The sequence below is a fragment of the Microchirus variegatus genome (genome assembly GCF_963457635.1).
Source record: "Microchirus variegatus genome assembly, chromosome: 7".
Classification (NCBI taxonomy): Eukaryota; Metazoa; Chordata; class Actinopteri; order Pleuronectiformes; family Soleidae; genus Microchirus; species Microchirus variegatus.
The window spans coordinates 13,613,086-13,627,036 of NC_139808.1; the positions used below are offsets into that span (position 1 = coordinate 13,613,086).

The 13,951-nt window shown below is 39.0% G+C and overlaps 1 protein-coding gene across 1 annotated transcript in view; it reads left to right on the forward strand.

Annotated features, from left to right (window-relative positions):
- The window catches only part of epha8 (eph receptor A8), a gene marked incomplete at both ends in the record, with an annotated part of 97,587 nt that overhangs the window by 53,432 nt on the left and 30,204 nt on the right, over positions 1-13,951 (forward strand). The gene's annotated exons all lie outside the window — the stretch shown is intronic.

The following is a 13,951-nucleotide window of genomic DNA, read 5'->3' on the forward strand; positions in this document are numbered from 1 at the left end:
GTTTCTGTACCACAACAGAATGATACATTACTGCTGAAAGAAGAAACAAAAACCATGGGTGATGCAGAGGATGGAGAGCAACACAAAGTGTTAACTCTGCAGAGAGTGGGAGGTCAGAGAGGTGAACTTCAGCCGAGCTGTGGTTCTGAGCTGCAACCTGATAAGCAGTTTTCTGTTTGCTCTCCATATTTGAACAATTTTTATTTATTAGTTTTTAATCCTATCTTGTTTGTTTTTGCTCACACATCCAACAGTTCTAATTCCAGAGTCATGAATTACACAGTATTTTCAAAGCAGGGCGAGTTATGGGTTTTGTATTAGTTGACATTTGCCTGCACATACAACAATAATAATAATAATGATAATAATGATAATAATAATAATAATAATTTGAAGCATGAGCATTGAAATGCATAGTCATGTTCTCAGTTTTAGTTGAGTTGGTTAAGTTATTGTCTTATGCAGAAAACATTTATTAATAAAATAAAATTATGAATTTGTTTCTTGTGGTTTTGAAACATTGGATTTACAAATATATATATGTATGTATAAAAATATATATAATTTGTAACGACAGTGCTGAACATGAGAGTGTGTTAAACATGAGTGAGACATTCCAGTTAGCATCAGATGAGAGGGTGAGAAGGTGAGAGAGTGACATCAGTGTGCACAGTCTCAGTGTCAGGTGAAGGAGATAATCAATAATCTGTGTCCATTGCTTGAGAGTGGTCTGTAAACATATCATCGTGTCTGTCTGCTCTGTGCTGCAGACCCGTATCTTGGTGCAGATTCACAATATCTGCATAAAGAAAGTGGGAACCAAGTCACTTTAACTTGTGGCCATTTGTTGCTAAGGGAAAACTTGGACTTAGTGTAAGGTAATGTTAGTGATTAAAACTCCTGCCTTTATGACTGCAGGGATTCAGTGTTTAAAATGAAGAAGAACAATTACGTTGATTTAAATAGTTTATTTACATTTAAAAATGTATTCTGTTATTTCTGTGTCTAATGAGTTTATTCTCAAATGACACACTTTGCCATCAAAAAGCAAAAATTTACTTTTGCTGCTTTGTTTTGAATTAACCTCCCACATGTCTCTTAGAAATTAACACAATTAACAAAATTATGACTTGAAATAAGGTAAAGCAGCTGTATTTTGGATGACTGCAGAGCAAACAGCAGCCATCATACATGCAAATAAAGGTGTTGTATGTTGATTTTTTTCTGTATTAAAAAACAATATTAAAACAGAACAGGATTGTTCACTCAGAAGGTGCATTGAGAGTCCAAACAGAACCATTAAAGGTTTTATAACTGAATGAACCTTAAAAATTGCATATTTTACTCTGATTCCTCCTAGGGGAAAAGTTCCAATGCATATTTGTTTCATCATTACTTTAACCTCTACTCCCTGATGAAGACCAAAGTCCCTCTTTGGTCTTCATCAGGTGTAAAAAACAAGACCAACAGGGAAGCAGGACTTAAAAGCAGCGAGGCGTGACTCTTATCTCTTTTGATGCCCGTGTGAAAGCATTCTGATCCAGTGGCAGAACGGTACATTTGGCAGCTTTGTTTATTCACCTTTTTGTTTGTCAAATTGAATCTGTCGTCCTCTTTAGTAGCAAAGATGATCATATAAGCGTCAGCGCTGCTCATTTAATAAACGGGGTAGAAGTTGTCTCCAAGTTCAGAGCATCGGCAGAACTGTCTTCAGAAAGAAAGAAGCCTTTTGAAACAACGTGAGAATTTGGAGAAGTTCCAACCCTTCTGCCTCATCAAATAGTCTGTTTGAAGCTGTGTCTCTTGTAGAAAAAAAAAGAGAAATAAATAAATTAAGTGACGGAGTTCAAGGTCTGGTCAAAAGCTTTTTTTTATTATTATTTTGAGGCGCAATAATTTTCTTAAGTAGATAAATATTGAGAAAACAGCTGTGTGTGTCATCTGTCTGAGCTCGAGACTCTTCTCATGCTGATGAATAATAAAAGAGATGTTTGAAATGCAAACATTCTTGATCCTCGCTCCCTCCTTTCTTAACAAGTCGGCGTTTGCTTTTGCCTCTTTTAATTTTTTTCACGGGGTTTTGAAGGGGCTGACCTCATTCGGAGACCTGCACATATTTCAGGTTGCCGTGGGTTACTGCAATTAAAACCTATTAATCACAGAGCGATGGATAATTAAACACTAAAAGCAGTTTGTCAGCTAAATGAGGTGAACGAGACACGCAACACCAGTTTGCCTGTACCCTCTGCTCCTTCCTCCTCCTCCTCCGCCTTCCTCCTCTTCCTCACAACACCTTCACACACACACACACACACACACACACACACACACACACACACACACACACACACACACACACACACACACACACGCACACACTCATACACGCACTTAACAAATGCCTATTTGTGTTTTCCCAATCTGAGGCCAGTGGCAAACATCCCCATCCTTCAGCAGTGAGAGCTCCTTGTCAAAATGTGTGTGGAAGTGTAGAAGTGGAGTGTGTGTTTGCGTGTCAGGTGGCCACTCGCACACTGTTTATAATTAGCAGCAGGCGATTAGTATGAGCACAGAAATTCAAAAGCGAGTCTGTAACGAAAAGGAAGAAGAAAGGGCAGGAGGTAAAATCACAATTTATGAAACTGTTTTTACCCACATTTTGATGCAGGTTTAAATGCAACACGCCTGTGTGGGTTACACAATGTGACCCTTTATTGGGAAAAACATAAAAGAATTTGAACAGCATATATTTGCTTCATGTTAATTCACAACAGGAGGTGATGTTTCCACCCTTTAATAAGTGTTACAACACTACAGCTGAAAGCTAGTCTGCAGTGACAGGGCGGGGGGGATAGACAAACAAACAAACAAACTAAAACTTGTATATCCTCCACGGCTGATCTCGTCTCTTCTGGCACCAAACTGGGTCGCTGTGCTAATTCGTCCTAACCAAAGTCAGCCACAGTCACGCACACACGAGACCAGACAGGACACAGAGGGGAGGGGCCCTGCACGAGATGGAGAGGAGACAAAAAAAAAAAAGAAGAAGAAAGTCAGGCATGGATGTGAATATGTGTGTGAATATGAGCGTGCTTAAGTGGTTCTCCCCTGACAAAGGTGCAGATCTTAGGCTGAGAGCATGACATGAGTGTGTGTGTGTCTGTGTGGGTCTGTGTGTGTGCGTGAGAGAGAGAGAGAGAGAGCACAGGGTTGCGTGACATGTTATCAAAAGTGTCTCGGGGAGGGAAACGATGGAGGGGGAGACGGGATTGGTCGACTGGACCCCTCGTCCACTTGAGTTTACATCAAAACACTGAGTGTATGTGTGTGTGTGCAGCTTTGTGTGTGTGTGTCTGCAGGTGTGTAGTGTGTGTGTGTGTGCATGCCCCACACACATGCCCCCCAGTGCCACTGAAGAATAGGCTCAAGTGCTCCATACAGTGAGAGCAATCGAGGACACACTGATATGAGACACACACACTTAGGCTGGTCACATCTACTCAGCTCAGCCGACCCATCCGTGCCTCACACACACACGCACGCACAGACACACAGATTGGTGCATAGAGTACATGTGGGTTAGTTTTCTCCTTTGCTCAGTTGCTCAGTCAATGGACCACAGCGTGGCCTCCCCCCCTCTGTGAGCTGCACTGTTGCTGTGATTTATGTTTGAGTGTGCAGCAAAAAAGAAATAAAAACACTTACTCATTTACACACCAACTTAAAATAGTGAGAATTGCAATTGAAAATTGAATCCGGTTTGAATTTATTTAAATATATATGTAATCACCCCGCAACTATGGACTTGAAAAAAGAATAACGTAACTAGCAAACACACGTTGCTGTATCTTAGCTAAAGTCTGAAGTGCTTTCATTCTGTTCTTCTACCGTTGTTTTGGTTTTTCTTCAAAGCGTTAAAAAAAAAAGAGAAAATAAATGTGACACTTTTCATCTTCCTGGACGATTATAGCCTTCAGATTTGTTTAAATCCTTTTTCAGATAAAATCATGATCAGAGAAAAATAATGAGATCCAGGAAATTGCTCTGTCAGTTGGAGCTGGCAGTATGAAGAAAGGTTTATTTGTAATGTCTGAAACCATTTGTATTTTCAAGGATTATGTCTTATTATTAAGTATATTTTAGTATTAAATCCAGTGGTGTGTCATTTATATGAATGCCACTATGCATAGTGAAATGTTTACATCTATGACAAACAGGTGGTGTTTTACTTTTACATTAATCAGCTATACAGTAGTACTGCATATTTTATAGTCAATGTAAAATAGAATAAAAGTAACAATGGTGGACTTTTATTTGTATCCAGCAGTATACAATATAAAAGATCAGGTGATGATTATCTGTTTTTATGTGTTACCTTATTTTAAATTACAGTGAACTTTTGGATGATTACATGTTAAACATTTAATTAAATATTCAATTATCAGCAGATGAATCCATAATACACATATCAATGGGTTGTAACCCTCTGTATAATAGAAGGTGACTTGTAGTTTTCATAGTTGAAGTATTATTCCGATTGCACTGTGAGACAGTGAGACATTTATCTAACAATGTGGAATTAGTACTTTTACTCAGGTGAGGTTGTTCCTATTGCAAAAATACATTTCTGATGTAAAATTATTGTATTTACTGTAAAAGAAAGGTGAAATCATGAACAAAAATGCAGTGCTGTGTATGTGACATATTACATTAGGTAAAAACCACATTAAATGTAATTTATATTTTTTGAAAGGATATTTCCCCCAGTATTATTTAAAATCTCAATAAATGTTTTAGAAAATTAGAGGACATTTCTTTTTTATCTATTTGGTCTTTGATTGTGTGCGCATGCATGTGTGTGACCGTAACATTGTGTGACTGTTCAGAGCCTGTTTCACTCTCCGTCAGCAACTCCCCACAAGGATCGAGGCTTACAGGCAAAAAGAAAGTCAGAACAGAGAGAATTACAATGAGAGAAGAAGAGAAATGAAATAATAATAATAAAAAAAACCGGAGAGGTTATGAAAAGAGAAGGTGTGACACTCAGCCTCATAATGTGATCACTATCTGTCCAATTGGCACCGAGGAGAAAAATCTGAGACAGACAAGAAGGATTTATTATTCCTCTATTACACACACACACATGTCCACACATGCACACATGTCCATTAACACACACACACATGCACAAAAACATACATGTAAACACACAAAGAAACGGAGGACTTTCTCCTTTCTGGTGTTTCAGCACCTTCCTCCTCTCTGCTGTCACTCCTCTTCACTGTTGCTATTTTTTCCAGCTTTTAATGTATATATATATATATACACATATGTAGTGGTTTCAGGGCGCGCACACACACACATGGGTCATTAAGACTCCAGAGACAGAGCTGTGTGTGGCAGTTTCTGACAGGGTGGAGCAGCCTCATTGGCCCTGGGTCCCTGCGGTCCACACAGGTGAAAGTAGCTGACACTCAGCTGCGGAAACGGGGGTTAGAACGCCGTGATAGTCTGCTTATATACAGAATGATTAATGACCATTGTAATGTCATTAAATACTGCAGAGAAAATGGTGTAAAGAGGGAGTTCTTTTTCCTGAAAAACAAAATGATTTTTAAACTCCTTTTAATTACTTTGTCGCATCTGTTTGTGAATTGTAAATATGATTGATGCTCTTCTTCACTGAAAACGCGAAATAATTATTCGCTTATTCAATCAACTATTTTGATACGCTTAAGTATTTGATTTTTGCAGAGTTATACAACTGTGAACGGATGAGACAAAGAGGAAAATGACCCGGACTTAGGGAATTACATGTCAAAAACTAGTTTTCCATTATATATATACAGACTATTTTTGGTTGGACTATGTTCAGATATTTTCCCCCGAGTCACCAGGAGTTGGTCGGGGTGAATGGCGAGCAAACAAAGCACAACGACATCGCGGACTGGAGACTGGAGTTTACAAACATCCACAGTCTCGTCTTTTCTTTAGGCAACAAAACCACAGCAGTGGTCTGAGTCACTAAAGGCAGTGGACATGTCTTAGAACGAGTATTCAGTGAAATCTGTTTGTGCACAGTGGAAAACGACATTGTTGGGAAAAGAACAGGGTTCTGCCACAGTGTCATGGTGTCATATTTCAGCCAAGAAGTCAATCTGCTATACTTCCTTTGAGGAGTTTGAAATTTAAACCTTGCTTTTGGGATTATATAATATAATACTGTTGTTTTAATGTTTTCATACATCTCGTTCTGTCAGAAGAAATGATTACTTCACGTATTGTTTTGGAGGCTCTGTGTGTCCGTCCGTTTTTTGTGCTTCCACACTTGCACTTACCAACATGACCAGCAGAGGCTAGCCAGAGACTTGTTGCGTGAATGGGGTCAAGCCTGCCATCTCTCATTGCCTTGTTATTATTTATTTTACTTTATTTATAAAATAAAGTAACTGAACATAAACAGTAAAACTATAACATTCAGAATGAAATAGAGCAGAAAGAATTTACATTTTCTGGCCTCAGGCTTAACCAACAGACATTTCATTATATTTCACAAAAACACTAAACTTTTTTTATTTTTTTTATTTTTTTATATAACGAATTTTTGACGTTTGTGATTTAGTTATTTTACAGATTGGTGCCTTTAGCTGTGAAATTGTCACTCACTGACATTTTATTATGTATTATCCAATTGTGTGGCTTAGGATTTAGTTCATTTTGATATATTAGATATTTAAAAAAAAAAAAGACGATAGAAAAAAAACTAAAAAAACAATAATAGTGTTAGTCAGACAAATAAAGAAATAGTGATGATTTTTCTAAGTTCCTAATGAAGATGCAACTAAGTGACTCAGGGAACAGATGATTCAGTGAGATCCATTATTTTTTTTGCAACTCTCAATTACTTGGAGTGGAACACAATGTTCATGATTGCTGTCAGAATTAACTTGTGGCAGTCTGCTGCGGAGACCGTACATGGAGCTCAGATTGAAGCGGTCTCCAGAGAGGGGGAGACAGGGGATTGGCGAGTGATCAAATTAGTTCCATCCTCCTGGCGGTTTGTAAACAACTGCTGATCAACAACATTGTTAATGTTTGAAGGCTAATGACACAGAGGCTGCAGAAACACACCCACACTCAGAGCCTCGGGGAAGGAAAGCTGCCCGGCGTGAGCGCGCACACATTTGCACATATTCAAGCACATTCATGAAGACGGGATGTAAACGCACACACACACACACACACACTGGATCCTTTAATGCCACGTCACCAGGGATATGTCTCAACTTTATTTCAACTCTGAGAGAGGTAATCTTTTCTCTCTCTCCCTTTTTTAATTTGTCTTAATTGCTCGGTGGATGCTATTTTCTGATTACTCTCATTAAGTTTAATTCTCAGGTCTGACACAGAAACATGTTAAATAGATGGTTACGGGAACAAAATCAATCCAGTCTGATTGACTATATATGCAGTAATTACAATCCCTAGAAACTCACGTCAAGATCAGGTCAATTTGGTTTAATTTTATTTATTGTTAATTTAAATTTAGCTCACTCTTAAAACAAATTAAGCAAATTGGTTTGAGACTGACTCAATCATTTTAAATTCCACATTTAAAAAGATAACAGACACTTTTATTTATTTTTTTTCTTAGAGCGAATGTTGTGTGGAAATAAGAACCACTGGAAACTGGGTGAGCACTATAGTCTTTGTGGCATTTTGGATATGGGATGACACAGTTCTCTTGTCCCATAGCTGAAGTCATTATTGCCACCATCATGCAAAGTGGCCGAGGGAATAACGCAGACCAAGTCTCACGCAGGATCAGTATGAATAAGCATAGTGTTATTTTTCATTAGAATGAAAAGCTTATAAGCCAAAAAAAAGTATTTTGATTCCAGTTTTACGATTATTTTCCTCACATCATCTGCTCCGTTTCATTCTCCATCAGCACAGTCCCACCTCTGCGGTGGCTCAGTCCAGGTACACACCACACATGCTGGACCCAATCTGATCCAGACTCATTCATTTTTGGTTTTGTCAGACCAAAGAGCAAGCAGCCAACATTCATGACAATTATTTTCATGGTATTTGGCTAAAAATAATCTAACAGTTGTAGGTCTTTTGTGACCTCATGTAATGTACTCAGAGTCTGTCTGATCAATCACCGAATGATGACAAACAATGGTTGTGCTTATTCATACGCTCTTATAGTATTTACCTGTCTTATTATAAAAGGATATGTTAATATTAAATGTGTGGCTAGGTGACCACCGTGCCCTTTGGTAGTGATAGAAAGGATTGTTTTGTGTCTTCTAACTGCTGCTGTAGCCTTGTCTTGGCGAATGTCCAGTAAGCTACTACTGTGCAGTGGGGAAAAAAAGGTGGTGTCTGTGCATGTGTCCATGTTCAAGTGTGTAAGTCTCAGACAATGTGAGTGTACATCCGTGTGTTAAAAGTGAGCAAGTGCTACGGGATTTCTTGTTACCACGCCAGGTGTGTTTGTTGTTTGTGCTTCTGGTTAGTCCAAGACTGAGGATTTTGATTGGTCAGTCTGGGGAAAGCAAACAGACAGAGGATGGGGTTAATAAAGGACATGGGAGAGGTGGAAAGGAAGCACGGACAGATGAGAACGGGAATGATGAAGAGAGGAAAGGAAGGGTAGAGGAGAAGAAGAGCAGAGCATGGAAAGGAGCGAGAGAGCGAGGATGGGAGCAGAGGACAGCAATAGGACATAAAACGAGAGTAGGAAAGGAAATGAGATGAGAAAATAAAGTAGAAGAGATGTAATGATTATACACATTTTAATGTTGTTAAGCCGTCAGGATTGTGTGTGTGTGTGTGTGTGTGTGTGTGTGTGTGTGTGTGTGTGTGTGTGTGTGTGTGTGTGTGTGTGTGTGTGTGTGTGTGTGTGTGTGTGTGTGTGTTAGAGAGAGAGAGAGAGAGGGAAAGAGAGATAACAGACTGAATCATATCTCAGTCAGACACAGCTCTTTTATGTCACTCAAACTTCCCTCCAATCTTTGTTGTGATTGGCCAAAGCCCTATCTCCACAGCAGGTTGAGAGTGCCACACATCTGTACACAAAGCCACTTTGCCGACACACACACACACACACACACACACACACACACACACACACACACACACACACACACACACACACACACACACACACACACACACACACACACACACACACACGTCTGCATACCCATGCAGCTATATGACACACACTCACACACAAAAAATCCTCTTATTTGCAGCCCATGTGAATGCTTAATTCACAACAGAAAACACACATTCACACACAAATGCTTAGAGCTGCCGGGTAAATTATTGATTGAGTGTGTGCCACCCTTGGCCTGCAGTAGCCACCCATGTCCCAGTCCAGTGTCTATGAGCTATTAGCGCTGACGCTAAAGAGACAGGCAACATGATAGCAGATCACTGAGAAGCTGGCAGACTCCATCTGAAGGGACTGCGGGATGTCTTCAAATGATTTTCTGCCCTGACTTCTTGTTGAGTTAAACTGATGTGTGCACAGGACGCTGTCAATTACTTCTGCCTCTATCCACTGCAGGAAGTGGAGGATGTATGAATGTGGACGGTAGAATGTACTGAGTGTGTATGTGTGGCTCATACTGCTGTTGACATTTCAAATTGGCATTTTGACTTAAAGAGCCGTCGGTTGACTGCTTGTATTAATAAAACTGAGACTACAGAAATGTGTCGGAAATGTTAGGGTCCATTATGTCATCTGTCTCTTATTCCTTATTTAAAACGTTGAGCCTTTTATAGTCAGTTAATGTAATGCCGTTTGAGCAAAGTATATAAATGGTGACCTTTTCTGGTTTTGCTCATTTCAAATTTGTTTAAACTACTGTCGGGACACAGCCCGGCGAGAGCAACTGTGTTTTAATTACACTTTTTAAGCTGACACAGCTTCCATAAATAGCTGCATGGTTTACATATGGAAAGCATTTTCAGGGTGTACCATTCCAAACCATTATGTGGCAAACTGAACAGCTTGGTGGAAAAGGCTTGGACTTGCTTGGTGACATCTGGCTTGAGTAGAATCCCTTGTTGAGTCTAGACACTTAATAATGTCTAATAGAGGATGAGGATTTTGATCAATGGATGGATCTGGTCAATGTGGAAAGACTGAGCAGTGATGGAGTGGAGGGAGCATGAGAGACAGGGAGGTAAGAGGAGGCACTAACCCTAAATGACCTCACACTAGAACTTTCGAAAACCAACACAAAGACCAGGGAAGTGAAGAAAAACTGGATCTTACCCGGCCCTTTGGAGTGACATGTTTGTGCTTTGTTTCATTCTTGAAATTATCATCTAAATTTCAATGCCAGTAAAACAGACTGTGGTCTCTTCCTTCAATCTTTTAATGTGATTTAAATTAAATATATATCCATTGTTGCAATGATAGGATTGTATTCCCCAAACGTGAAGGACGTATTTAAGTGCAAACACATACTGATGGATGGGACAAGATGATAGGATTGATGTATCAATAATGTTTTCAACAAGCATTATTGAATAAAATGGTAACTTCTAGATTGCAGAATGGCCCATGGATTGAGTCATGATTGTTTCTGCCACAAAGCAAAACAATATCAGTGACTTTAAATAATGTGAGTGATTGCAAAAGTAAGACCACAAAGCTCATTTATCCTTTCAACCTTAACAAACAAAAGACATGCAGCAAAGAAAACTTTTTTTCTTTCAGGTTTTTTTTTTTAAATGGCTTCTTCAGCAGACGTTTTACATGATGCCCTTTTCCATTTTTTTATAGCAAATATACATGTCGATACATACAATGAGAATGTCGGAAAAAGATAAGATGCTTTTGTCTCATAGATCAGTTCTTTCAGGAGCTTTTCGACCTTCCTCTTCAGTCTCAGGAGAATTTGACCTTATATAGTCCTCTGCACTGTCAGGTTTAACACATTTTCTCACTAACACATCCCTATTCACATTGATCCACATGTGCTTGGGCCTACCTGTGTGTATGCATTCTCTCCAATCAGTCACAGCCAATCAAAACAGTTTGAGGGACTTGATTCAAACAAGGGGAACTCACCTTGTCATCATTTCCATCAAGAGCAAGAGGAAATTAAACTCAGTGGGGTTGAGTTGGGGTCGTAAATTCAATTATTTATTTTCCATTAAAAAAAAAAAAAAAGCCCATCTTCCAGTGTAAGTGGAATGGGGTTTTGCCACTTTCTAGTAATTGATATGTTTTACTTGCACTGGTACATATTCTCCAGAGTCAATGGTATCTGAGTCTTGAACACATCTCTCAAGTACACATTTAGTTTAGGGCAGTGTCTATAAATGTTGAAGTGTCTGTAAATATTGACTCTCCCTGTATGATATAAGGGCCGCGGTAAATTATAGAGGGATCCATATGCTGACTGAACATTTCTTAGACTGATGTAAGACTGGAGCTTCCTGATATACTCTTAAAAATAAAAGTGCTAAGTAGAACCATATAAGGTTTTTCGGCTTGTTCTCATAGGAGAACCCTTTTTGGCTCCAGGTAGAACCTTTTTATAAAGGTTCCACCTGAAACCCTTTTGGAGGGTTCCAACAAGAACCATTTTAAACCCTTTATTCAGGAAAGGGCTTTTAAAGGGTTCTCTGGATCAAAATGATTCTTACTGGAACCATTAGTGTTACCAAGAACCCTTTAGAGGCTCCAGGTAGAACAGTCCTAGTAGAAGGATCCTTTTTGAAACCTTATTTCTAAGAGTGTAGGCTGCAGCCATATTAGACTTTTAAAGGGTTCTCTGGATCAAAATGATTCTTACTGGAACCATTAGTGTTACCAAGAACCCTTTAGAGGTTCCAGGTAGAACCTCAGCCCTTGTAGAAGGATCCTTTTGGAAACCTTATTTCTAAGAGTGTAGGCTGCAGCCATATTAGTGGATTGTGACTCCTGCCTCGCTCATCAGCATACTTTGTCCTTTTCAAATCTATAAATATTCAAAAACAGTTGATTAATTTCCCCTCCGATGCATCGCAGCAGTTTCTAATGTCAGAGGGAAAAGTGAAAAGTTAACCTTCCTTCTCCACCCATCTTCAACGCCCCCCACTTCTCCCCATTTACCTTTCCCATCTTGAATTTCCAACACACCGCAGCCTGAGCTTCTCGATCCGCTGCTAATATGCCTTTCTCGATCCCCGTCTTTTTTTTTCTTTTTTTTTACCACCCTTTCCCCTTCCTGACCCCCCTCCTCTGCTCCTTCTCCCACTCCTTCCATCAGGCACAGTTTAATGGTGACAGCCATTCAATCGGATAATTAACATCCGTTTAACGCTCATTAACTGGGACGTATTTGTCTCTTTTGATTTGTAATTACCAGGCCTTTTTCACAGGAAAACACGACGATAATGTTTCCTTTGTGATGGCTTCATTGACGGAATTGATTTGAACCCAGCAGGGAGGCCATCAGAGACGCACACAGAGGCAGGGTCTGTATCTGGACTGACAGATTCGTCGGGCAGACACAAATGCTGTTTACCTCAAAATCAATGCCATGAAATATGATGTTCTCCCCACAACTGTGTTTATCGCTGAAATGCGGAAGAAAGCACATATACATTTTGAAGTGATTATTGTTATCGGCCCAAATTAAATTGCATGCTTTGTTGCTACAGCCTGCACATAGATCTGCTCTGTGATTAATTATCAGATCATAAATAAGTGAGACTTATGTTCCTGGTGTGTCCAAATCAATTAAAAAAAAAAAAAAACATGTCGCTGCATGAGGTGTATGATTCAAAAGGCTTTTACTGAGCTTCTTAATTAATTGCAGGTTTGTTTGGAGCATAACATGTAATAAACCACAACCAAATCACAATGCCATTTCCTATCCCCATTAAAAGCCAGCTTGCACCATGGTGGATTGCTTTTTTAATGCTGGATTTGCCAACAGCAACTCGCAGCAGAGGAAATGGATCTGCCTGTGAAAGTGTGAAAAGCAAAAACGTGAACGTGCATTAGCAGATCATTTAAAGCCTGGTGTTTGAGAGTGGCTAACACTGATTAGCAGCCACAAATTGGCCGTACAATGCAAAAAGAGCTTTGAAGTACAATGCACATTAGCTTCCTCGTTAACGTCGCTTATTACCAAGCATTATGTCGCATTGTTTTTTTTGCTGAGGAAGCTACTGAATAAGCGAGGTACACTTTATTTTTCAGCTAATTAGTGCTAAATAGCTTTTAGTAAAGTAAATGGCTTAAAATCATATAAATGTCAGCATCGGCCTGTGTATAAATGACATTTATTCTTGAACAGTACCATCGTAACATAACTTTTGCAGCCCTTACATTTAACAGAAAATTATCCCACAATAAAGTTCTAATCATGAGGCTAAACGAGGGTGTTGATATCCTTTATTATTAACCACAATATTCCTTATAATTTGCAAAATTAGAAATGATAAAAGCAGTCAGTCAAGTTTTTTTCTCAGGGTAGACTGAGCTTTTCAAGTGTTGTAATCATATTGCCAAAAGCATTCCAGGTACTAAACAAATGCTTTTTCACATGGACAGAACTAGGGATGCACCAATCCACCTTTTTTCACTTCCGATTCGATCCCGATACCTGATTTTAGATAGATGCCGATAATCTGATACTATTCCGATATGGATGCTCTGTTTGCTTTAATATTATTAACACCATTGTTTTTATCATCATTTGATTATATTATATATATATATATATATATATATATATATATATATATATATATATTATATCTTTTTAAAATAGGCTGCTACAAAATGACCTGAACACATTCATGTTGAACTAATCCACATATCCTTCTGTAAAGACCCTTAATCAGTCTCGTCCTTCCTCTCGCCAAGGTCATCTATCTCCATGCCCCTGCACACAGCACGGAGCAAATCAACCTAACCATAAATTGG